Below are 26,710 nucleotides of genomic sequence, written 5' to 3' on the forward strand. Positions count from 1 at the left end.
AATAAACACAAAAGACTTCTATGTCCTAAGTAATTGAGAAGCTCAACAGTTGAATGGCTCAACTGATGCCTCATCAATTTCAATTCTGCTGCAGAAGGTTTCTGCAGGTGCTTTACATATGTTAGCTGTAACTGATCTCTTCAAACACTCACTGTAACACATTTCTGGAAATGCTTGGTTAAGTCTCGTTTTCCAAAAGTAGGCTGGAAAGATTTCAAATAACACAAATGGAAAAAAAATGGAATGGATAGGAAAATGATTCACAGTGCACATTGATATGGGGAGATGTAATTATATTAAGTTAAATGAGGTAATAGTTGTGAAAGCTCTTGGCAAACTTGAAAAATATCATATGAAGATAAAATTTTAGCTATTACACTGTGCGTGAATGGATTGCAATTTGAAATCTACTGTGCCTATCATAAGAATTTTGGTAGGTACTTTAAAATCTAGTTCCACTCTCTTAAAAACACAGGAGCCTTCAAGTGGTAAGTGACCTAAGTCTTAGAGTCTATGGTTACCAATTTAATGAATGGCCAAGTGGGACCAGAAGATAGTTTGCTTCTCTTAAAGATTGGTGCCAGAAGCTGGTGTTTGCCTAGTTTCAGGTGAAATGCAAGCCACCAGCGCATAAGACCTCACAAAGATGAAAACCTGACCAGAGAAACATGTTAATAAGATCAACTCTAGATGTGAAGGAAAAAAGATACATATATTTTGGAACCTAAAAGGAACCCCTCTTTTGTTTCTTTTTCTTTATAATGTAAGGAAATTATTTGATTAGTAATAGCTTCTTAAAAAAAGAAATGATAAAACAGTATTACAAAAGTTCCTAATCTGTGTCCTACTTCTACATATATTTAGTGTACATAGAGATTTTATCCAGAAGACAAATTAACACCTGCTTTTTGTCATTAGTTCAGTGATGATTATCTAATGTCCTAATGAAATACCCCTTTCAATGAACAAAACTTTATGGAACTTACAAGGTACAGTAGTAACTTTTGCTATAGTGCTTCTTTTGAAACCATGAAATTGTTCCAACACAAGTGACATATTAGGGAACTTTGAACTTGTCAGGACACAAATTTTGTCTTTGCTTCCGCACAGTTTTGTTTGTGAGAAACTCTAGGTGAACGCAGTCAACTGCAGCCAGTGAAGCTAACAGGGCAGGAATTCATAGGAGCCCCCCTCCCCAGCCCCCGCTATCTATCTGTTACCTTGTTCCCCATGTGTAATATAAGCCACACCCACTCATGTGTGGGGTTGGAACTTTCAGACCCATTTCAGATAATCCTTCTTCCATCATTTCACAACTCACAAGTTGCAACCCTTCTGCAAACTTCAGGTCTGTTTCAAGGTAAAGTGCAGCATTTATTGTGTATTTACGTATTTCATAACCATTTCACATGTATAAAGCTGTGCTACCATTTTTTTTTTTTACTAGGATCCTACCTTCTTAAAAAATGTGTCACTGATGAAATTTCTGAGTGTCGTGTCCCTAACTCCACTTTTTCATAAGCCCTGTAGTTTTTATTGTGTGCTTTTGCATAACATGGACATTTTAAGGAATGCAAATGTTGTGTTCCAGTAGAACTGATGAGATTTAAAATTCAGTTTTCATCTTTATTTATATTTTGGAGCACCAAATAGTATAATTCTGTATTTCTCCTCTTTCCCCCCCCAACCTTTTTTTGACAATGCTGTTAGTTTATTGCAAGATTGCTGCAAAGTGTCTGCTGGCTAGTTTCTGTGGGAAGCAAGCCAGTTTGGATTTACTTGGACTGTGAACAATTTCTTGCAGATATATACCTTTGAAACCAGACAGAAACCTGTGGTTGTCTTTAGCCTCAGAGATACTGATTGATGGCAGTCATGCATCCTTGTTTTTCCATGCTCTGAATTTGAGAGGACGTTTGGCAGTCAAAAACTTCCATATATGATATTTAATAAATATATATATGAAATATACATAAGGTAAAAACATTTTCCCCATGATTCTATTTTTGTTTTGTGCCTCTGTCTCAGGCCAGGTTACTAATATAACATATCTGTTATATGCCTTTACTTTATTTACTGTTGTATTTGTCTTTAGAAACCTCTTTTTTTTAACTTTATTGAGGTATAATTGACAAATACAATTTTAAGATATTTCAAGTGTATGTCGTGATGATTTTATATATGTATACGTTGTAAAAGGATTCCTCCCATCTAGTTAATTAACACATTCATCACCTCACATATTTATCTTTTTTTTTTTAGAAACTCCTTTGCTTTTGTATACCCCTTATCCCATTCATCTGTGCCATACCCTATGCACAACCACACTGCATTAAACATAAATTATAAAACAAAATGTTCAATGATGTGAGGGAAATACACTACTTGTTCATAAAAGCTGAAAAGAGATATTAATATTTATTAACTTCCTTCTGTGTTCCAGGAAGTTGGCTACCTTGTTCACTGATTATATATCTCATGCAATCATCACAATATCTCTTATAATTTATACTCTTTTTTTTTGAGAGAGAGAGAGCACGCACGAGTGTTGTTGGGGGGGAGGGGTAGAGGGAGAGGGAGAGAGAGAATCTTAAGCAGGCTCCATGCCCAGTGTGGAGCTGATATGGGGCTTGATTTTACGACCCTGAGATCATGACCTGAGCAGAAATCAAGAGTTAGGCACTTAACCCACTGAGCCACCCAGGTGCCCCTTTTACTCTCCATTTTAACAGATGAAGAAACTGAAGCTCATGGAAGGTCATTAGCTGTCCCATACTGAGTGGTGTTAGAGTCATGTGCCAGTTCTGGTTTTCTGATATGTGAACACAAAGACGAGATTAGATTTGCAAGGGGTTTATTGAGGGAACTGCTATGAAGGATAAAGGGAGGGAGCAGGAGAGTCTGCAGCCGATGATGCCGGTCTGACACCTGGGAAAGGAGAGAAAAGGAAGGAGGTCTTGGTAGGAAAAGCCTCAGATTGCATGGAGTTCTGAGAGAGTCTCATCCAGGTCGGTGCCTCAGGGAATCCCAGAGCCAAAGATGCCCATTAGAAGAGTCCTGCGTTGGGTAGAAATGGTCCAGTTCTGGCGTTCCTGCCATATTCCATCACTGGCTGGGAGCAGCCCAAAGCAAGCATGGATGCTCTGAGCTCCAGAGGTGTGGACAGCAAGAGGCTGCCAATCACCTGTGATCTTAAGAGTGGACTCTCTGCAGGGAGACCTGAGCAGTGCACTGCAGTGGCCACCTGGAGTCGTAATTCAAGACAAGATCTGCTTGGGTCCAAAGTTCTCTACAGGGTTAGTGGCAGGAGTCATTTCTCACCAATCGAAATAATACCCTTAATCATCTCCAAATAATACGACCTCATTAAACATATGAGGTTGGTAAGCAGACACAGCTTCAGGACAGGTTTCTAAGTCTGGTGAAAGCCAGCCTGCTTCATCCAAGTTTCTCCTAAAGAGAAATTCTCTAGCTGCCACTTAAAATCCAAGGACAAAGAAGCAGTTTTCTAAAGCAATGGTTCTTAACCTTAGCGGCACGTTAGAGTCAGGGTGAGGAGATGGTTAACGTTTCCTATGGCCAGTCTGCACCTCCAACCAATGAAATCAGTATCACTTGAGGGAGCCTAGGCATCAGTATTTTTTTAAAGATTACAAGGTGATTTCAATGTGCATCCAAGGTTAAAAGCTACCATTTAAAGGATATCTGTCTGACATAAAAGAATAGATATATATAAAGAATATATATCTTTGAACATTCTTCTAAGTACCCAATCTCTCTACCAGCTCCACTCATACATACTCCAGGGGTTACCTAATTAGTTCAAGAATGTTCCCAGAGACCATCAAGCTTAAATTTTTTGTGTGTGTGTGACAGGAATCGTGTACAAGATTTTCCTATACCTAATTTATATTTGCGTTCATATTTCTGTTTTTACCATACTTTAATTTGAGCACATCTGCATATTTTTTAAAGATTTTATTTATTTGAAAGAGAGAGAGAGAGAGTGGGAGAACAAGCGGGGAGGAGGGGCAGAGGCAGAGGCAGAGGGAGAAGCAGGCTCCCCGCTGAGCAGGGAGCCCAATGCGGGACTCGATCCCAGGACACTGGGATCATGACCTGAGCCGAAGGCAGCCGCTTAACCAAGTGAGCCAACCAGGTGCCCCACATCTGCATATTTTTAATAAAGCAAAAGTTATGAGGCACCTTCGTGGCTCAGTCAGTTAAGCATCTGTGTTCAACACTATATACTAGGAGTTCTGTTCAGCAGCAGTGTTCAAACATTTTTGCTTAACAATAACAAAACCAATTGAAAATTGATTTTTAAAATTATCACCTTGCATTGGCAACTAAAATAATGTCAATGATAAAATACTTCTCCCTAAAAAATATATATATTTTATATTATAAAATATATTTTATATTTATAAACATTTATATTATATATACATATAAATATATATATTTTTTTCTTGGTCCAGATCCTAAATTTCATGTTATCATGTTTTTATGCTTATCCTTTAATAAACATTGTATTCTGTGTTGTATTCTTCATGGAATATTCCCATTTACACGGTTGGCCTCTGACGTATGTGAAATTAGCTACATCCCTTGTTTCCAGAATTTCCTTGTAAAGGTTTGGCTTTTTTCTAGCTTGCTTGGGGCATGGCTTGTCTCTAACCCCTGTGAGAATACATATTCCTTCATTTAAATAATAGATTGAAAATAAACAATGATGGCACAGCAAGTGTAAAGATAACGAACTAGAACTTGAATTATTTAAATTTTATCACTCTATGTGACAATTTGGAGTTTTTATTTGTGTTTGAAGTTTAAACACTAAAATTGTGCAGACTGAGAGATGGGATGTTTTTGTTTAGCAAGTGCACATTTTTAGGTCTTACATGAAAGATTTTATTGAATTCAAATAATGTCTTTAAAATTGAAATTTGCTCTCTTTTTATGTTTGTAAATTGCTTTAAAACTAAAGAACTAATCAAGGAAATAAAACATTGCATCAGTGTGATTTGGCAGGTGTAGACATTTTAGTTTTATTAACATTCACTTAAACTGGCATGATTATATTTTCACAAAATTTAATAAAAAGAAAAGTTGGCTGTCTTTGTATCTTTTCTGGCGGTTACTCATTCTATTTCATGATTATTACCAAAAATAATTTTGTTATAAAAAGTAGAGGAGTGTTGAAAAATGCTCTCCTCTCAGTGCCAAATAATCCAGGTGTGACACTGCTCTACTGCTTTTGCCAAGTGCTTGAAAGTCTTTGCAATGGGACTCAGACTTTTTCCTCCATCGTGTCTGTTTTCCCCCTTTTCTCTGTTCTGCCCTCCTCCTTTGCTTGCTCCTAGCATCCAGTCTCCTAGGGCAGGAAATGTCTCCTAGAAAATGTAGAAAGAAGTCACTAATTATATTTACAGTTCTGCTTTTCCTGTGTTGTCAAAGAGACTTAAAGTAATCCCACCTCAGACCTGGTCAAGGATTAGCTGAGAAAGCCTGAAGAGATCAGTGAGATTGATTTGTCCAAAGCTAACGGAAGTGCGATGAGTATTCTACTGAGAAAGATAATCTGATTTGGGCTGCCCAAAGGAGATTGGTCAGATTAAGTGGCCACTATATACTATGAGTTCTGTTCAGCAGCAGTGTTCAGACATTTCATTGCACTCTTCAGTTGGTAAGCAAAGCTGACAACTTCTTTTTGAAGTGTGTAGTTGAGGGAGAAAGGAAAAAAAATGGGTCTCCATAGATTTAGAGTAAAGCTTGGAAGTGAAGAAGTGTAAGATTGGAGGAGTTATTGAACACCTGTACTTCTGCTTCCGGAGAGAATGACATCAAAGCCCTCTTGGAGAGATACAAATGAAGATGCTCTCTTTCATTTATAAATATTAATGCAAAGACTTGATGTTCTAGGTTCTCATTTCATTTCTCCACCAAATAAACGCACGAATAAATAGGACAAACCATGTATAATCTGGGTGAAAATGGAGGGACTGGGCAATAGGATCTAGACAAACTACCCTTGCAAACTCCACCCCCCCAACCTTTTTTTAAGGTTTGTTTATTTATTTATTTGTTAATCTCTACACCCAACACGGGGCTGGAACTCACAATCCCAAGATCAAGAGTCACATGTTTTTCTTTTTTATTGTTATGTTAATCTCCATACATTACATCATTAGTTTTTGATGTAGTGTTCCATGATTCATTGTTTGTGCATAACACCCAGTGCTCCATGCAGAACGTCACATGCTTTTCTGACTGAACTGGCCAGGAGCCTCTCAAACTTTTAGTGACATCTTAAAGACTGACTCAAGCTTGAAATGTACTACAAAAAGATATCCTGATTCATTTGGTGTATGTCAACAAGAAATAACTCTTGGAATTATCCTGATTTTTTTTTCACAGAAGTAAACTAGAGGGGAATATCTTCAACTAAAACACATTTAGGACTCAAATGCTTACAACACGTTCCAAATGGAAATAATTAGTATTGTTAACATGATCAGTACCATTTTAATGATCATATGTATTTTAATTTCTTGAATTTTATTTATTTAGCTATCCTTCAAACATATAAAAAGTTAAGAGAATATAGCAATTATCCATGTAGTATTTTGCCATTTTCCCCTTAAAGCTCTTCTGAAGAAATTAAACATGATGGTGACTGTTGAATCTCTGCTAACTTCTTTCTAATCCTGTTTCCCTTCTTTCTCTCTTTCCCTGGGGATAACCACCATCCTCTATTTTGTGATTATCATTATCATGTATGATGGAGGTCACTGTCTGCTGGGGTCCAAGCCCAGTAGACCATGACTTTGGTTCTGCTCACGACTTTGCATTTCAAGTCTATAGAAATTATAATTAGACACCTGTTAGGCATAGACACTTCCAGTCCTTTCGTCATAACTTGTCTTTGGGACTCCCAGCCATTCTTTTTAGCCACAGACACTGTTGCATTGACCAGCTCTCTTTGGAAAAGCCAAACAGCCTTCATGCAGGTGTGGCTCAATAGCACTCACCATGCACTCTCTCATTTCCGGCATCTTCGGTCCTGATTGGAGACAGGCAGGTGATGCTGTGGCCCCAAGCACATATAACCTGGAAGAGTGTGTGTGTGTGTGTGTGTGAGGGAGTTTGGAAGAGAGTTCAAGACTTGTGTAGTAAAGCTTTAACCAGTGGGAGATGGGAGCCTGCCAGTAAAGTCTTCCTTTCTTCCTTGGGTTGGAAAGTCATTTATATAGCCGCTCAGAAGATAGTCTTAGGAGAAGATCAATCGGTCATTCTTGGTACCTTGAACTGGTTTTACCTTCTTCCCTGTCTCATTCCTCTTTCCCTTCATTTCTACTCCATGGAATTATACTACTTACTAAAGTAGTAAGTCTTTGCCCAAGGCTATGCTTTCTTGGGAGGCCAGGTTAAAACAGATATTTATTTTGTTTTAGCTTGTTTTAGAAGATGCATTATCTTCCCATATTTTATCCATCATTGCTATATGTTTAGAGCAGAGGTGGTATATCTTGCTGTTTCATCTTGACTAGAAGTCACTGATTCTGTATTTGCAGTTTTTCTTGCAGAAAGGCATTAGCATTATTTTCTTATTTGCCAAGAAAATTTTATCATTAGTTATTCCTACATTTCCTATACACATAAAACAATATGAACAAACTTATAGCAGAAAGCCTGACATGGAAGAGGAACATGGTGAATATTAATTGCATTCCTGTACTTTTTCTAAAATGTTATTCCCAAAGGTCCCAGAAACTGGACAATATTTTCTATGCTTTGTACCTATTTCTACCACCCTTGGTACCTAATGTTGGATATTTGTTTTTTCCATATCTGTCCATCTTGCAAGACTGTGAATTTGAGGGCAAGAATTGTGTCTTGTTCATCTTTGCCAACAGCAAAGAGCCTGGCCCAGTTGGTTCTCAGGTAATGAATGTGGAATAGATGTGACGTTTGGTGTGTACATAAACAAGCATCAACATTTTGGGTATTTATTTGCAATTCTCTTGACTTCTTCCCTGAACATAGAAAGCTAGCAGCAGAGGGCTGGCAGGTCACCGCTGTGATGGCATGTGTGTTTCCTGCTGCTAAGTGGAGCTGTTGGAGCAAATGTACTTGCTGATGTGAAAGTTTGTCTGGAAAAGGGACTACTCTGCAAATAAGTCTAGTAAGTCAAGTCATAATTCATAATGAGGATTATATAATATCATGAGACAAGTGTCTCATTAGCAATAAAAGCTATTAATGTCACTCTTCTTAATGAAGGACTGAAATAGCATCGCTCATTAGAATAGAAAGGGCAGGAGTGATGCAATCAACATCGTGGTTGGAGAGTTAGTGAATGAATGATTGGATATTGGCAGTGAAAAAAAAAAGCCTCAATCCTAAATGACTCCAAGGTTTAAAATTCGGATAAAATTAAAGATGGTTATGTCATTTTATGAGACAGAGAAATAGGGAAAAAAGAAAGATATTTAAGGAAAGTAGGTGAACTTTGTTTTTAACTGATTTTAATACTAAAGAATATACATTCTTTTAAGAATTAATTCATTCAATTTATATTGAACACCTATTGTTACCAGACATTGTGGTAAGCTCTGAGCATGCAAATGATATTGTCTGTCAGACATTCCCTTAAAGAACTCTGTGTCAACAAATATTCAGGTGACTCAGATGTAAGTGGAATAATAATTCTGTTAGATTCAATAATATGAATTTTAATTGGCAATGAGAGTACAAAATTAAAGAGATGAAATTTAATAAAAATATATTTGTATGGAAAAAACTTGGTGTCTGTTAACAGTGGTGACATGGCTACCTCCCAAATATATTCTTAAGGTATATTAAGGCAAATATACAATAAAATAAAGATGTACATGTTTGTAAAATAAATAGATGCATAAATGAGAATCCATTGTAAACTTTTCATATCACATCTATAAAGTATTGTGTTCAATTCTAGGTGCTGCATTTTAAGCACCAGTCAACCAGAAAAGTTTAGTTCTATGTCAGGTCAGGAGAGTTAAAGGACTTAGTCACAGTTAGGAGAAAAATTGCTTTGAATGCCCAATTCCAATGTTAAAACTGAGGCCATTTAGGTAGCAATACTAGGGAGGAAGACTAGATACATCATAAAATGTAACAATCTAATAATTGGGACTATCCTGTCTGAATGAGAGCTGTTCACGGTAAGGCTGGATGAAGGAGAAGTAGCAGAAGGCAATCCTGTTAATGGGCCATGGACTTCATTTATTGCTTGCATAAGGTTTGCAGGTATGTATTAATGTTCTAGCAGCCAATTATCTCTTCATTCTAAATCTAAAGGAAAAGAAAGAAACAAAGGGTTGTTTTATATATATATATGTATATATATATTTGTAACATATATATATATAATATATTTAATCAATTTAAAGACTAAAACAGGAGGAAGTAGATCCATAAAATGGCTTTGTGTTCCAAGGCTCTGGACATTTCCTTATGCTATGGGGTGACATTCTCACAGAAGAAGAAAATAAATAGAACATTAATTTACAAAGTTGGCTGTAGAAAAGGTTATTATGGTTGCATATAGATAAAAAGGTCACATTTAAAGAGTCTTCTATCCTAAGATGTTAAAAAAAAAAACCCCATAGAATTCCTTTAATAAGATTCTGTTAGGAGAACAGGTGGAATGTACATTTTAACTCTTTCTATCCCAGTTGAATTTATCCCAGTGTATTTAGCAAAGCTGAACAAATGTCTATAGGCAGATCCCATTGATGTTGTAATTGTTAATAATTATTCACTTGCCTATTCATTTATTAATCAAACATTTACCAAGGGGCTACTAAAGATCAGGAAAGTTATACCTCCAATATCACTGAAACTGCAGGAAGGGAGACGGGAAATCAATGGATGATTGTTAGGCAGTGTAATAGGTCATATGTCAGAGGCAGTGGTGGCCCTCGAGAGGATGATCAACTCTGCACGTATCTAAATGTGATTTACTGAACTGCTCTTTAAGTATGAAGTTCGGATGGAGGATGGAGGAAAGGACATCCCAGTATAAGAAAGCAATTTGTACAAATACACCAATACACTAGACCACAGTCTAAGTGTTTTCAGGGTTCTATAAGTAATTCAATATAACAACACCAACAACAGTGATACCTAATAATTATTTTGTGCTTATTATGCCCAAAGTACCCGTCTAATCACATTATATGTATTAACTGATCTAATCTTCATAGCAATCTTGAGCAGTCTGGCTCCAAAATCTTCACCTTTAAGTTCCATGTTACAGACTTTTTGAAGAGGTGGCTGGAGAGTTGATTGACTATTGTTTTTGACAGTATGGGAAAATAGATCCCTTAAAACTAAGTGAACAGTGAACGTTGGAACTCAAGGGCATAGCTGGAATATTTACATGCTGCTTCTGGTACATAGTTACAAACTTACTATCTTATAAAATTGCATTGGTTCAACCCTAGTTCAGACACAACAATTTCACTCCTGGGTATATTCCTGGGGGTAACTCTTGAACATGTGCCCCAGCAGACCAGGAGAAGGGTGTTCATGGCAGCATGTTTGTAATGGCACATACACACAAAGCAAACACCCAAATGTTTGTTATCAGCAGTAACGGTAGGATAGACAGAAACATTGTGGTAAATGTACAGTTGACCCTTGAACAATGGGGGTGGGGGGCGTGGGTGGGTTAGGCGCTCCAACCTCCCACACAGTTGAAATTTTTGACTCCCCCAAAACTTAGCTACTAATAGCCTATTGCTGACTGGAAGACTTAACTGATAAGATGAACAGTTAATGAACACATATTTTGTATGCTCTATGAGTTATATACTGTATTCTTACAAGAAAGTAAGATAGAAGAAAATGTTATAAGAAAATCATAAGGAAGAAAAATACACTTACAGTACTATACATATATTTATTGAAAAAAATCTGCATATAAGTGGACCCACGTAGTTCAAACCTGTGTTGTTCAAGGGTCAACTGTACATAACAAAATACTATGGCAGTAAAAATGAATGAGTTATAGTGCCAGTATGGATAAATCTCAGGAAGTTTATACTGAGTAAAAAATGTACATTTCAGAATAATGGAAGAACACATTTGTGTAAAAGCTCAAAATATGCTAAAACAAGTGACATATTGCTTAGAGGTACAAACATACATGGTAAAATGATAAGAAAAGCAGGTGGTGATTTTTAAAAATTCAAAATAGTGTTCCTTCTAAAATGAGGACAGGGGAATGAAATATGGCAGGAAGGTGTGGATAGATGTAACAGTAAAATTCAGTTCACACTGTTGTTTTTCTTTAGATCTTCATACCTTACACATATTAGAAATTGCTTTTTTGTATCTATTTAATGATTATCACATTTCATTAATTTTTAGGCCAGTTTTTTCATATTTTAATACTTCTGAAATTGCTTAAAATTCATAGTATTATAAAATGTAATGGTCAGTATTTTTCTTTTTTAGTTTATAGAAAATAATGCAGTGCCTTATAATTGAGGGCATTGTAGATCACATGAAATATAGTAAGAAAATAATAGAATAATTTTGATAAATGCCCTTGAGAATATGTAGAAGAATGGTAGGATATGAGACTGCAGTGGCATTTGGGGCCAGACCATTGAAGAGGTTGCATGGCACTGCTGAAATTGTTCATCCCACAAGAAATGGGAAGCTATTAATGTTTTTTATGAAGGAAAAATAACATGATAGACATACATGGCTTCTTTGAAACTTAATTATGGCATTGTCTAGAAATGATCCTTTTCATTCATGCTGCAATTTTCAAACAATAAATATTAACCTTAAAAAAAACCCAGTGAGCTTGGATGACAATGAATGTAACATTAGTTTTAAAAAATAATATAGATCCTGTGTGGGGAGGCTGGACTTCCACCCCCATCTGATAGCAAATAAGTGTCCCTTTCTTTCCCTCTGGGGCCATATCAGAGGAGGACTAGTGAAGTCGGGACTTTCGTCATTGCCCAGAGGTAATGAGGTCACCTCTACTGCAGTGCCAATGTAGACCATATGGGATGCTGGAACTCCCACTCTGCCTAGCAGTAATGAGGAGACTTCCTCCTTCCCTTTAATGTCAATGAATGCTGAGTGAGGCACCTGGATGTCTGCCTCCACCTGGCAATAATAAGGCAATCCCGTCCCCCACCCCCCCGCCAAGCCTGCTAAAGTGGAAGGTTTAAATAAGATTCAGAGTTTTGTAACATTATTAAAATATTCAGGTTTCAATTAAAAAAACACACTCAGCATATTAAGAGCCAAGAAGATCTCAAACTAAATGAAAGAAGGCAATCAATAGATGCTAATCCTGAGATGACAGAGATGTTTGAACTGTCTGACAAACTACTATGATAGAATACTTCAACAAGTAATTACAAACACATTTGAAACAAATGAAAAATACAGAAAACCTCAACAACAACAACAAAAAGAGAAGATATAAAGAAGAACCAAATGGAAATTTTAGGACTGAAAAACACAGTAACTGAACAAGACAAAACAAAACTCCGTGGATAGGTTCAACATCAAAATGGAGGGGACAGGGAATGAATCAGTGAACTGGAAGAAAGAACAATAGAAATTACATAATCTGAACAATAGAGAACATGGACAAAAAACACCAATAGTCAATCAATCAAACAAACAAACTGAGCCTCGGGTATCTGTGGGACTGTAACAAAAGTTCCAACATTTCTATCTTTAGAGTCACAGAAGGAGAGCAGCAAGAGAGTGGGCTTGAAAGAATACCCAAAGAAATCACAGCTGAAACTTGCTAAATTTAACAAGAGACATAGACCTATCGATTCAAGAAGCTGAAGTGAATCCTCAAAAGCATGAAACCAGGGGCGCCTGGGTGGCTCAGTCGTTAAGCATCTGCCTTCGGCTCAGGTCATGATTCCAGGTCCTGGGATCGAGCCCCGCATCGGGCTCCCTGCTCAGCGGGAAGCCTGCTTCTCCCTCTCCCACTCCCCCTGCTTGTGTTCCCTCTCTCGCTGTGTCTCTCTCTGTCAAATAAATAAATAAAATCTTTAAAAAAAAAAAAAAAAAAAAAAAAAAAGCATGAAACCAAAGAAATCTACTCCAAGATACATCATAATTAAACTTCTGAAAACTAAAGGTAATGAATAATCTTGAAAGCAGCCAAAGTAAAATGACACCTTATCTATGGGAAAAGAAAAAAAAAAAAAGAAAACACAACAATTCAGAAGACAGTGGATTTGTCACCATAAACCCCAGAGGCCAAAGGAAGTGGCATAATATTTTTCAAGTGGTGAAAGAAAAGAAATTTCAGCCCCAAATTTTATACCCAGAAAAAAAAATCCCTCTGAGGAGGAAATCAAGACATTCTTACATGAAAGCAAACTAAGAGAATTTGTTACCAGCAGATGTACCTTCAAATAATGGCTTGAAGAAATTCTCTAAAGAGAAAGGGAAGGATAAAAGAAGGAACCATAGAAGATCATACAGGAATAAAGAACATGATAAGCAAGAATATTGCTAAGTACAATAGACTGTCCTTTTGTGTTTTCTAAATTATGTTTATGATTGAAGCAAAAGTTATAACACTGTCTGATATGATTCTGAATATACATAGAAGAAATATTTAAAATAATTATAAGGAGGAGAAGCAAAGGAATGCAAACATGGGTAAGATTTCTATACTTTACTTGAACAGATAAAATGATAACACCAGTAGACTGTGATAAGTCATACATAAATAAAAGTATCTGGAGAAACCAGTAAACAAAAATATGTAAAACTATACACTCAAAAACACTATGGACATATTAGAATAGAATTCTAAAAAAAAAGTTGAAATAACCAACAGGAATTTATGAAGAAGGGAACAGAGAAATGAAAACCAGAGAGAACAGTCAACAAAAAATGAAGTGGTAGACTGAATCCCTAAGATATCAGTAATTATGGTAAATGACCTAAATATACCAATTAAAAGAGACATTAGTTAAACTGGGTTCAAATGACAAATCTGTATACTGTTTCACTTCAAATATATGATATAGGAATAAGCACTTCATATATGTGACATAGGAAAGCTGAAAGTAAAAGAATGAGAAAAGATAGATCATGAAAAATATTAATCAGAGGAAAGCGGAAATAAGTATATTAATATCAGTTAGAATAGACCTCAGGGCAAAGAAAATTATTAGAAACTGAGAGTCTATCCACCGAAAGATGTAGCAAACAATAGAGCTGCAAATTAGGTAGAGTAAAAACTGATAGAACTGAAAGGAGAAATAGACAACTTCACCATTGTGGCTGGTGACTTCAAGACCCTGTCTTGCAATAATTGATAGAGAAGATGGGACAGAAAGTCATCAGAGATATAGAAGAACTCAACAACAGCATCACCTAACAGGATCTGAACTGACATTTATGGAACACTTCATTCAGTAACAGCAGAATACACATTTTTTTTCAAGTGCCTATGGAACATGCACTAAGATGGACAATATCTTGGTGATAAAACAAGTTTCAACAAATTTAAAATAATTGATATCATGCAGAGTGTGTTCTCTAACCACAATGAAACCAAACAGAAAGACAGTAGGAAAATCTCCAAACACTTGGAAACTAAATAACGTATTTCTAAATAATCCATGGGTCACAGAGGAAGTCTGAAGGGAGGCAGAAAAAGTACATTGAAGTGAATGAAAATCAAAATACAGCATATCAAAATTTGGGACACAGCTAAAGCCGTGCCAAAAAGGAAATTTATAGCACTAAAAGCATATATTAGAAAAGGGGAAAAGCCCAGATCAATAATTTAATGTCTCCTCTCAAGAACCTGGAAAATAAGAGCAACATAAACCCAAAGCAAGAAGAAAGAAAAAAAAATAAGAGCAGAAACAATTGATATTAAAAATGGAAAAACAATAGAGAAAATCAATGAAAAGAAAAGTTAATTCAATAAAATTGGTACACGTGTAGCAAGACTGACAAAGACAAAAAAAGGGCAACACAAATCACCAATATCAGAAATGAATAAAAGGGGAAATGCCAGGTTATGATATTACATAACAATAAAGTCAGAGACACAAGAGAATACCAAGGAACCATAGTCCATATGCATGGACATCCAGATGCTGTAGCAGCATTTGTTAAAATAGCATATGTCCTCCATTGAATTTCTTTTTCACATTTAAAAAAAATCCATTGGTTGTATTTGTGTGTTTCTATTTTTGGGTCTGTATTCTTTGACCCTCAGTCCTCTGGTTGTTTCTTGATACTACCCTGGAATTAAATTAACATCTCACAGATAGTAATGGTTATAAAGATTAATAAAGGATCATAAAAGAAAATATCTACCTTTGGAAAAGACAGGTGATTTATTTTCTATGCATTGTTTCTGTTCCCCTCGCTGTGTCTTATGTAAAAATGTCTTGTAGATGCAGAGGATCATGTATGCCTTGTTTAATACAGAACATTAATTCTTTTTTTTTTTTAAGATTTTATTTATTTGAGAGAGAGAGAGAGAGAGCATGAGAGCGGGGTGAGGGGCAGAGGGAGAAGCAGACTGCCGCACTGAGCAGGGAGCCCGATGCGGGGCTCGATCCCGGGACTCCAGGACCATGACCCGAGGCTAAGGCAGACGCTTAACTGATGAGCCATCGAGGTTCCCCCAGAACACTAATTCTAAAATGAGCTTTGAATGTTGATGATGTGGATGTTAGACATCAAAAAGCATATTGCTGTTCCTAGAGATGCTTCTGATGGTTAGAATAGTTATTCTCATGATCCACAAATCAGATGACCTCTAGGGAAAAGGAGAATCACTAGAGATATTTTGTTCTCCATTTGAAGCCAGGAGGCCTGACATTTCCCTGGCACACTCAGCTCACATCTACTTCAGTAGGAGTGCTATCTGAACTATGTTCAATGAATGTGCAAAAATAATACTAGGTGTGAAGGCATTCTGGAGCCCTGCCTTTGACTCAAGAGTTTCTTCCTCTCATTCCCATTGAATGACCCTTTTCTTCTCTTGGAACTAAAAAAAGTCAGTATTTTTTGAAACCAGTTTTGTTGAAAAGGTATTTTCAAATATTTTTCTTTAGAGGGTCTAAGTTATTTTGTAAAATGGGCAAGATGAAACACATGCTTGAATTGGATTGATAGATGATGTTAAAGTTCCTGAGTGATTCATTTTTATCTTTGGTATCTTTTAAAAAATCTTTTTATCTTTGGTAATTAAATTACCTGAACCTTTTAGCTAAGGGATTTCATGCCCTGACTTTTAATGTTTGCTAGTGCATTATAGACCATGGTCAGAGAGTCCTGGCTGTTTTCCATTGTGGTAAATACCCACACAAAGAAAAGGAATCATGTGCATTAACTCTCTTTCTTTCTAGATAGACAAATAAGATACATAGATGGCTCTGTCATTTGTGCCTAAGTTCCTTTTACTTGTCTACGTGACAAGGAGATAAATATGACAGCTACTGTACTTAAAGAAAACAAATCTAACAATACAATCTGTTTTATGTCTTCTAATAAAAAACAACCCATTTGGGTTGAAGAAGGGGCTTAAAAAATAACATAGCATTACCCTTCATAGTTTGTCATTAATTCATTATCTCAATCTTTTTTTGGTAAGTTTAGAAGACTTCACTTCTAAGTCTTGTCCATCTTTAATATAAGTATTATTTGTTTCGGGGCACCTGGGTGACTCGGTCATTTAAGCATCTGCCTTCGGCTCAGGTCATGATCCCGGGGTCCTGGAATCGAGCTCCACGTCGGGCTCTCTGCTCAGTGGGGAGTCTGCCTCTCCCTCTCCATCCCCCTGCTTGTTCTCTCTCTCTCTCTCAAATAAATAAAATCTTAAAAAAAAAAGTATTATTTGCTTCAACTATTGCAGTTGAAGAGGGCCACACAAATAGCCACAGCTTCTCTGAGTGCTGACAGACACTGGTAAATAAATAAATGGTATTGATTTTTTGTCCCCAGGGTACATAATCACACACTGTTTTCTTATCCTCAATTACTTGGATGGTATTGTAAATATAGACTGTTGGCTAAAGGAGAGTCCAGCTGAGAGTGTATGTGTAACTTTGTACAAATTTGTCACCACTGCCAGAAAAACAGCAGAAGATCCATATTTAATTGCTATATGGGGTAGTAGGGTCACTTATGTCATAAAACAAATGATTATCGTCTATGTTCCAGGAATCAGTATTTAGGGTTTTTTTCCCCACAAAGTTAAAGAGAAACGTGTCATAGGATTGTGTGTATGTATACTGCTAAATTAGCATTTCTGAGTATAAGGTCATTTCTAACAAAACAAGTAAGAAACCTGAATTCTTAAAGGTGATGTTAATTTGGTTTTAAATTTCTTGTATTAACATGGCTTTTTTTTTGCTCACCTTGGACTTGAATGAAGGGTCTTTGAGTTTTTAAGACTGCAGCATAAGTGGGTAAATGTAATGATTCATTTTGTCTCTTACATATAGAGCCTTTAATAAAACACCCACAGGTGTGTATTGAGTGCCGACCTTGAATTGAAAACTGTGCTTATTAGTGGTGGGAGGAGGAGGTTGTGTGCTATAGTAACCCTTCTGTATGCAGGAGGGGCAAAATTGTAAGGTTTTTAAGCTTTGTCCATGGCTCTTGTCTCACTATGTTATCTCGTGGTCATCTGATATACCCAAGCTCTGGAGGGTTTCAGTTCTTGCACCTGTCCCATGCCCTTCTCACCAGGGTGCTTTCTTCACTATCCAAAATGGCAGCTAGCTGCTCTGATCAAAGAGGGTGTGTACACAAGCCTTGCTACAATTTTGTATTATCATATTTTACAAGTTCCCTCGGGAGCAAAACAAACCCAGGGGTTGATGGCAACATGGGAATTTCAGGTGCTGTGGAAGATACGCAGGTTACTGACTCCATGTGGCTTTTCTGATATCACTGTGATATCACACTGTGTGGAAAGCCTGCATTTTCATAGGGTTCAATCTATACCTGACAAATGAGCATATTTTAAATTAAGGTCATAATCCTGATATTAAAAAATAATTAGAAGTATTAAATCTATGACATATTCTCACTTAATTTTTTGCAATTTTGGTATAAGTGGGGTAAATGATATTATAGTAGAAATGCATATACAATAGATTATGCTTTACAATTAGACCCTCAGTTTTGTGGAATATTCATTAGTACACTGGCAATTCTTTTCCTTTTTCAAAAATTGGAATCATTTAAAAAATTGGGGATAGTCGTTACTATTTCCACATGTTCCTGGATTGTTGAACATTTATTTATTTGTAAATTCAAGCATATTCCTTGAATTTCGATTGTGTTGCAGGCTCTCAGTTTAGGGAGCCTGGGAATTTTCATAAAGAGGAAAAAACTGATCATCTGGGATTTATGAGTGGATAACAGACATTATACAAATCTTACACAACGTACATATTATTGAAATGTAAAAAGGGAAAAAACCAAGCACACACACAAATAAAAGCCACAAAACAAGCATCAGCAGATTGAACTGAGAGTATATAGTCATTACCTTACCAAACTCCCTATCCCAAAGCTGACCTTCTTGCAGATACCTACTTTCGCTGCACTGCTTCCTCATTTACAAGATCACCTTATGTATCTTTTTCAACAAGGTTTTCTCAGTGTATTCACCCTATTGCTCAACAAACTCTGCAAGGCAGATGGCACATTTGCATTTAAACACACTCTGGAAAGCTTTTTTTTTTTTTTTTGTATCAATTCATTGGTTTCATCTTATTAGTGCATCAGCATGGAGTGCCTCTTAACTACAGGGAAGTGTTAACCCAGCTTTAATCATATTCCCCATTTAGAAAGTAGATTCTGTAGTGTCAACCTGCAGCATTGTGAAGGATTTCAACTTAGTGGATGCTCGCAAGTGCAATATATAAATTCCTTATTTTCCATGTCATGTTGTATATAAGTAAGTATCCAAGGACTCCAAGCTCTTAAATGAGTCATATTTGCTTTCTTCTCTGTCTGATTAAAAAGGTCAAAGGCCATGAAAATACATGTGTCCAGACAAATATATTATCCAGTTTAGAATAAAATTAGGCTGAGAAATATAAAAAATATTGCTGATCTATGACATTTTTACCACCTTTCTACAGTTACCAAGTTTTTTTTTTTTAACTTGTTCCCCTGTGGTGATAATGTGTGTTTTCTTTTTTTTTAAGATTTTATTTATTTATTTGAGAGAGAGAGAATGAGAGAGAGAGCATGAGAGGGGGCAGGGTCAGATGGAGAAGCAGATTCCCCACTGAGCAGGGAGCCCGATGTGGAACTCGATCCCGGGACTCCAGGATCATGACCTGAGCCGAAGGCAGTCGCTTAACCCACTGAGCCACCCAGGCGCCCCCTGTGGTGATAATGTTATTCCAGTGATTTTTTATTTATAGTCAGTTTAGAACTTCCATAATTATGAACAGAGCTATGTTCTAGAGCAAACAGTTTGCATTCTGCTCACCAGCAGTAAATAATTTTAGTAGGTGGTCTATAGCCATTTTAGTTTTGGCTGTGTTTTGCTGTTTCCTGTAAGGTATTAGTCATTAACTGGTGGCCCTTGGACTACAAACTGTTTTATTTTGTCAACTCAGTGTTTTGTTTTGTTTTTAATATGGAACGCTTCACGAATTTGCGTGTCATCCTTGCACAGGGCCCATGCTAATCTTCTCTGTATCGTTCCAATTTTAGTATATGTGCTGCCGAAGCGAGCATTAACTCAGCGTTTTTATTTTTCTCTTTATTCCATTTGTGTCCTTTTAGGTGAACCAAGTACCCAAAGGTTTTGCTATAAAACTCCAGCAATCTCTTTTATATATAGCCTATTCACTTTAAATGCCTGTACCTGGCTGGCATTTAATGACATTTAAGTTTATCATATTGACTGTGTGAGTACTTATAAGAAGAGGGATAAATGGCAAAGATCAAAAGTGACAAAAATAAAAAATAAAAGGTAACCATTCCATGTAAATACAGTATATAAGATGAATCATTTCACAGGAGAAGCAATCAGGAATTGATCATCTATTCTTTGTGAAAAGGGTTGGGCCCATGCCAGGGATAGTAGGAAGAGTGCCTGTCAGAATTGAAAACTTCGGGAGTGAGAGAGAGAGCACGAGCTGGGTGAAGGGCAGAGGGAGAAGCAGTGAGCACGGAGCCCGATTCCGGGCTCGATCCTGGGACTCCAGGATCATGACCTGAGCCAAAGGCAGACACTAAGCTGACTGGGCCACCCAGATGCCCCAAAAGCTTTTGATTGTGAAGCAAGAGAATGAGCATCAAAGTTGAATGTTTTTTAGCTTCATGTACATTCAGAAGATGGCTCGGAGTTTGTTGGAAGAACTAAAGGCCAAGCATGGTGAAAGTGAGGTTGATGAGATTATTGCTGCAAACTACACCTAGCTTTGTAGGTTCCAGGCCTATTTGAATCTGCACAACATCAAAGTGAGGAGAGAGGCTGCAAGTGCTGATAATGCAATTTCTTAGAAGGAAAGTTCTTCACTCAATACAGATGAAATTGTTCCATTTGGGGGAAAAGATGACAACAGGATGTATATAGTGAGGTGGTGAATACTGTGCAGGATTTTAAAACTTCTAAGAAACAGTGCAAACTTCCTGTGGGAGAACGCATCCTGGTATTGCAGGTATTTATTTTAAACAGTTTTTCAGATTGGACTATTTCATAATTTGCAGAGTTTATGTGCGGGGGGATAGAGGAATAGATTTGTCCCTTGTCATAGCCCTAGTGATCTCAGATATGAAAGCAAAAATGAAAATCCATGATTTAAAAATGCTGCAGATATGATTTTGCTATGGGTAAAAAAATTTTAATTATTAAAATTGTGGTTAAATATAACAAAATTTATCATTTTAACTGTACATGTTTAAGTGTACAATTCTATGGCATTAAGTATATTCACATTGTTGTGCAATAATTATCACCATCCATTTCCAGAACTTCATCTTCCCCATCTGAGACTCTGTACCCATTTCACACTAACTCCCCATTCCTCCCTCCCTGCTCCCCCTTTACCCCCCACCTCCCAACCTTACAATCACCATTCTAATTTGTCTCTATAAATCTGACTACTCTAGGTACCTCATGTAAGTGTAATCATATAATATTTGTTCTTTTATGACTGGCTTATTTTACTTAGCATGATGTCTTCTAGGTTTATCCATGTTGTAGCATGTGTCAGAATTTTCTTCCTTTTAAAGGCTGAATATACCACATTTTATGCATGTATTCATCTAGCGATGGACACTTGGGTTGCTTTCACCTTTTGGTTATTGTGAACCATTCTGCTATGAATATGGGTGTACAGATATTTATTTGAACCTGCTTTCAGTTCTTATGGGTATATATCTAGAAGTGAATTGCTGTATTACATGGTAATTCTATTTTTTTTTGAGTAATGATCATATCATTTTCCACAGTGGCTGCACCATTTTACATTCTCATCAGCAATGCACAAGCTTCCAATTTCTGCACATCCTTGCCAACACTTGTTATTTTCTGTTTTTTTTTTTTTTTATAATAGCTATCCTAATGTGTGTAAAGTTGTATCTCATTTTGGTTTTGTTTTGCAAAACTGTTGAAGTGCTGTTGAACAGTTTTTCATGTGCTTATTGCCTACTTGTATATCTTCTTTGGAGAAATGTCTGTTTATTTAAGTCCTTTGCCCATTTTTGAATTGGGCTGTTTGTTTTTTGTTTTTGAGTTGTAGGAATTCTTCATATATTCTGGATGTTAATCCCTTATCAAATACCCGATTTGCACATATTTTCTTATTTCTGTGGACTGTCTTTTCACTCTGTTAATAGGATCCTTGATGCACAAAAGCTTATAATTTTGATGAAATCCATTTACTTATTTTTTCTTTTGTTGCCTGTGCTTTTGGTGTCATCTCCAATAAATCATTGTCAAATCCAATACTATGAAGCTTTCCCCTTTGTTTTCTTCTCAGAGTTTTATAATTTCAATTCCTACTTTTATTTCTTTAATTAATTTTGAGCCAATTTTTGTATATGGTATAAGGTCAGTGTTCCTTTTTTTTTTTTTTACATGTGGATTAATTTTTCCAACATCATTTACTGAGTAATTTTTAGTTTTTAAAGGAAAATTCTGATTTTTATCATGCCCTTTAGTTATAATTAATGTTTGCTTACATTTGTCACTTTTTTCTCTAAGTTTATTGTAAAAGATCACATCCACTGCAGGAATGTCCAGATAGACACACACACAGATACACACACAGACACACACATATATCAATAAACATATAAACCGTAAGAGTTGTGTTTGCATGAGATTCCTTTAGGCTGTTTATGTTCCAGAACACACTATGGAACATACAGGCACCATTGAATGACTTTTTTTAATTTTTAAATTTTATTATTTTTTAATTAGTAAAATATTTTACATTTTAATGTAATTTTATTTTTTTAAACATTTTTAAATTTAAATTCAATTAATTAACATATAATGTATTATTGGTTTCAGAGGTACAGGTCTGTGATTCATCAGTCTTATATAATTACCCAGCGCTCATTACATCACGTGCCCTCCTTAATGTCCATCACCCAGTTACCCCATCCCTCCCCTTCCCTCCCCTCCAGCAACCCTCAGTTTGTTTCCTAGGATTAAGAGTCTCTTATGGTTTGTCTCCCTCTCTGGTTTTGTCTTGTTTTATTTTTTCCTCTCTTCCTCTATGATCCTCTGTTTTGTTTCTTAAATTCCACATACTTTTATAATATTTTGAAGAAATGCAAAGGTAAGTTCCCTACCTTCTGGTTTAATCTCTACTGTATATTTTTTGATTATAAGAGAAAATAATTATTTAATGAATCATAGTATTTTTCACATTTTAAAGTACAATGGAGATGGGCCTTGTATAATGTAATAGAATAAATCTAGTCACTACCAATTCTGAGGCACACATTTTATGATTGAGTATATTATTTATTTGAAAAATTTATAATTATATCTTTGACAGTTTTTCTTTAATAATTTCACATATACTTTTGATTAAAGTTATTATCATGAGAATGTAATTGAGTTATGAATAAGTATTTTGGTATTTAGGTTTCCTTTAAATATTTTACAAATGTAACCTTCTCAGGTAAAACCTCAGTGAGAAACCTTAGGTAAAACTTAATCAGATTGGGGCGCCTGGGTGGCTCAGTCGTTAAGCGTCTGCCTTCGGCTCAGGTCATGATCCCAGGGTCCTGGGATCGAGCCCCGCATCGGGCTCCCTGCTCGGCGGGAAGCCTGCTTCTCCCTCTCCCACTCCCCCTGCCTGTGTTCTCTCTCTCGCTGTGTCTCTCTCTATCAAATAAACAAATAAAATCTTTAAAAAAAAAAAAAAAAACTTAATCAGATTTACTGCTATTTTGTTTTTTTATGAAAGCTGAAACTTTTTCTAAATTCCATCATGATTATTTACTTATTTATTTATTTATTTATTTTTCTTTTCAAATTTTTATTTAAATTCTAGTTAGTTAACATACAGTGCAATATTGGTTTCAGGAGTAGAATTCAGTGGTTCATCACTTATGTACAACACCCCATGCTCATCATAACAGCTGCCCTCCTTAATACCCATCATCCATGTAGCCAGCCCCCCACCCACTTCCTTCCATCATCCCTCAGTTTGTTCTCTGTTTTTAAGAGTCTCTTAAGGTTTGTCTCCCTCTCTTTTTTTTTCTTCCCCCCATGTGCATCTGTTTTGTTTCTTAAATTCCACATATGAGTTAAATACTATGGTATTTGTCTTTCTCTGACTGACTTATTTTGCTTAGCATAATACCCTTTAGCTCCATCCATGTAGCTGCAAATAGTGAGATTTCATTCTTTTTGATGGCTGAGTAATACTCCATTTTATGTATAGATCCACATCTTCTTTATCCATTCGTCCATTGATGGATATCTGGGTTCTTTCCATAGTTTGGTTATTGTGGACATTGCTGCTATAAACATTGGGGTGAATGTGCCCCTCCAAATCACTATTTTTGTATCCTTTGGGTAAAGAGCTAGTAGTGCAATTGCTGGGTCATAGCATAGTTCTATTTTTAACTTTTGGAGGAACCTCTATACTGTTTCCCAGAGTGGCTGCACCAGTTTCCATTCCCACCAACAGTGTAGGAGGGTTCCCCTTTCTCCACATCCTTGCCAACATCTGTTGTTTCCTGACTTGTTAATTTTAGCCATTCTGACTGGTGTGAGGTGGTATCTCATTGTGGTTTTGATTTGTATTTCCCTGATGATGAGTGATGTTGAGCATCTTTTCATGTGTCTGTTATCTGGATGTCTTCTTTGGAAAAATGTCTGTTCATGTCTTCTGCCCATTTCTTGACTGGATTATTTGTTTTTTGGATGTTGAGTTTGGTAAGTTCTTTATAGATTTTGGATACTAACCCTTTATTAGATATGTCATTTGCAAATATCTTCTCCCATTCCATAGGCTGCCTTTTAGTTTTGTTGATGTGTCCTTTGCTGTGCAGAAGCTTTTTGTCTTGATGAAGTCACAATAGTCATTTTGGCTTTTGTTTCTCTTGCCTCTGGTGATGTGTCTAGTAAGAAGTTATTATGGCCAAGGTCAAAGAGGTTGCTGCCTGTCTTCTCCTAGGATTTTGATGGTTTCCTATCTCACATTTAGGTCTTTCATCCATTTTGAATTTATTTTTGTGTATGGTGTAAGAAAGTGATCCAGTTTCATTCTTCTGCATATTGCTGTCCAGTTTTCCCAACACCATTTGTTGAAGAGACTGTCTTTTTTCCTTTAGATATTCTTTCCTGCTTTGTCAAAGATTAGTTGGCCATATAGTTGTGGATCTATTTCTGGGATCTCTATTCTGTTATGGAAGCTGAAATTTCTAGACTTAATCATTCTTTTTTTCCCCCAACTTTATTTGCTAGGAATTTGTTTTATAATTAAATATGCTCAAAACAGTTAAGTAATTTAATAGAAAGAAAACCAGTCATATAATAGGTTTTTCTTCTGACTTTCTGGAATTATAAGCAATTTATTCCTATTTCAAGAGAAGTAGATTATGAATTTTGAATCTAAAGGGCCAGAAAAACTTATAAATGAAGAATACAATATGTACTGACATTGATTTGCTTCAAATTTTGGGGAAAAAAGACATTATCCATTTCACAGTTTGAATTTTAGGCTTTGTGTCATTTTCTTCAACTTACATGACATATAAAATGACTTGTGAATTATAAAGTATTAGGAAAAATATTGATCATTGAAGAGATTTAAACCATTTAAATATAATTTAGTGTATTTGGGTTGAAACATCAAACCAAACCAACTTAAGGGTTTAAGAAAAAAAATGAAAAATACTTTGAAGCTTCTTCATGGACATCTACCTCAGCAGCTATTGTGTTCTCTTTTATTTCAGCAGATACTTCATTTAAATATTGTATTTTTGATTATTTCTAGCTGAATGGAATATTCAATCGCCTTTAATAGGAATAGCACTTCATATTTGCCAAATTTCAGTCCTATTTCTTTGTTATTTTTCAGTACATTAAAACATGTCTGTTTAATGTTTGGTTATTTCTGTTTTTCCTTCAAAGGCTTGTTGAATTATAACAGTTTATAATCAGAGTTTTTTTTTTAAAGATTTTATTTATTTATTTGACAGAGAGAGACATAGCAAGAGAGGGAACACACGCAGGGGGAGTGGGAGAGGGAGAAGCAGGCTTCCCGCCGAGCAGGGAGCCCGATGCAAGGCTCGATCCCAGGACCCTGGGATCATGACCTGAGCCGAAGGCAGACGCTTAATGACTGAGCCACCCAGGCGCCCCTATAATCAGAGTTTTAAGCTCATAAATAAATGCAGAAGTGAAACTCCTCACTAAATTATAAACCATTACTAGACTGTGTCTTACACATGCAATTAATTTGTTGAACATTTATATGCTAGACATTGTGTTAAGTCTTTGTGATATAATGGTGAGAAACTTGGAACTTAAGGGATACAGACAAGAAAGCAGGCAATTAAAATATATTATAATATGTTATCAAAGTTCTTTAGATGAGTTTTTGAGGCTGTCTCATAAATGTCTTAATGTTTGACCAAAGTCCTATCCATATTGATTCATATATCAAATGACAAAGAATAATTTTTGACTCTTAAGGTGAAAGTTGTAAGGGAATGGTTCTTTCATTTTTTAATGTGATTACATGTCTGCCCTTGATTAAGTGAGTTCTGCTAGAGAGCTGTGTTTGGCCATTTGTAAAGATGTCAGAATAATGTCGTTAGTTTTGTAATGTGGTAGAAGGTTTTGGTAAGTCTTTAGGACACTGGTTTTAGCTAGTTTTAAGTTTTCCTTTTGTACCTCTCAGGAGTATAAGAAAAAAATAAAATGGTGCGTTGAGAATTCCTTATGCCTCCCAGTAATTACATAGCCAATTTGGGGTCACAATTTATAGAAAGAATTGAAGAATGCAAGAGTAAGTCGAAGATCAGCTTGGTTTGTTTTCTTTAGAATATGTAAGGTTTTTGCTAAATTAACTCTAAGACTTCTTCATGTAAAAAGCTGAAGCTGGATAACCTAGCAGCAAAAATAGCATTTACCAAAAAATTTTGGAATCCTAGAACATAATCCAATACTTGAAATAGAAGA

At 36.1% G+C, this 26,710-nt stretch overlaps 1 protein-coding gene and 1 non-coding gene across 2 annotated transcripts in view; one reads left to right on the forward strand and one right to left on the reverse strand.

Moving 5' to 3' along the window:
* Positions 1 to 26,710, forward strand: part of ARHGAP24 (Rho GTPase activating protein 24) — a 750,039-nt gene that overhangs the window by 5,673 nt on the left and 717,656 nt on the right. The gene's annotated exons all lie outside the window — the stretch shown is intronic.
* Positions 19,679 to 19,785, reverse strand: LOC118518377 (U6 spliceosomal RNA). Its single transcript, XR_004908597.1, has one exon. It is a non-coding gene; the product is annotated as a U6 spliceosomal RNA (small nuclear RNA).

Source organism: Halichoerus grypus, chromosome 3, assembly GCF_964656455.1.
Source record: "Halichoerus grypus chromosome 3, mHalGry1.hap1.1, whole genome shotgun sequence".
NCBI classification, from domain to species: domain Eukaryota; kingdom Metazoa; phylum Chordata; class Mammalia; order Carnivora; family Phocidae; genus Halichoerus; species Halichoerus grypus.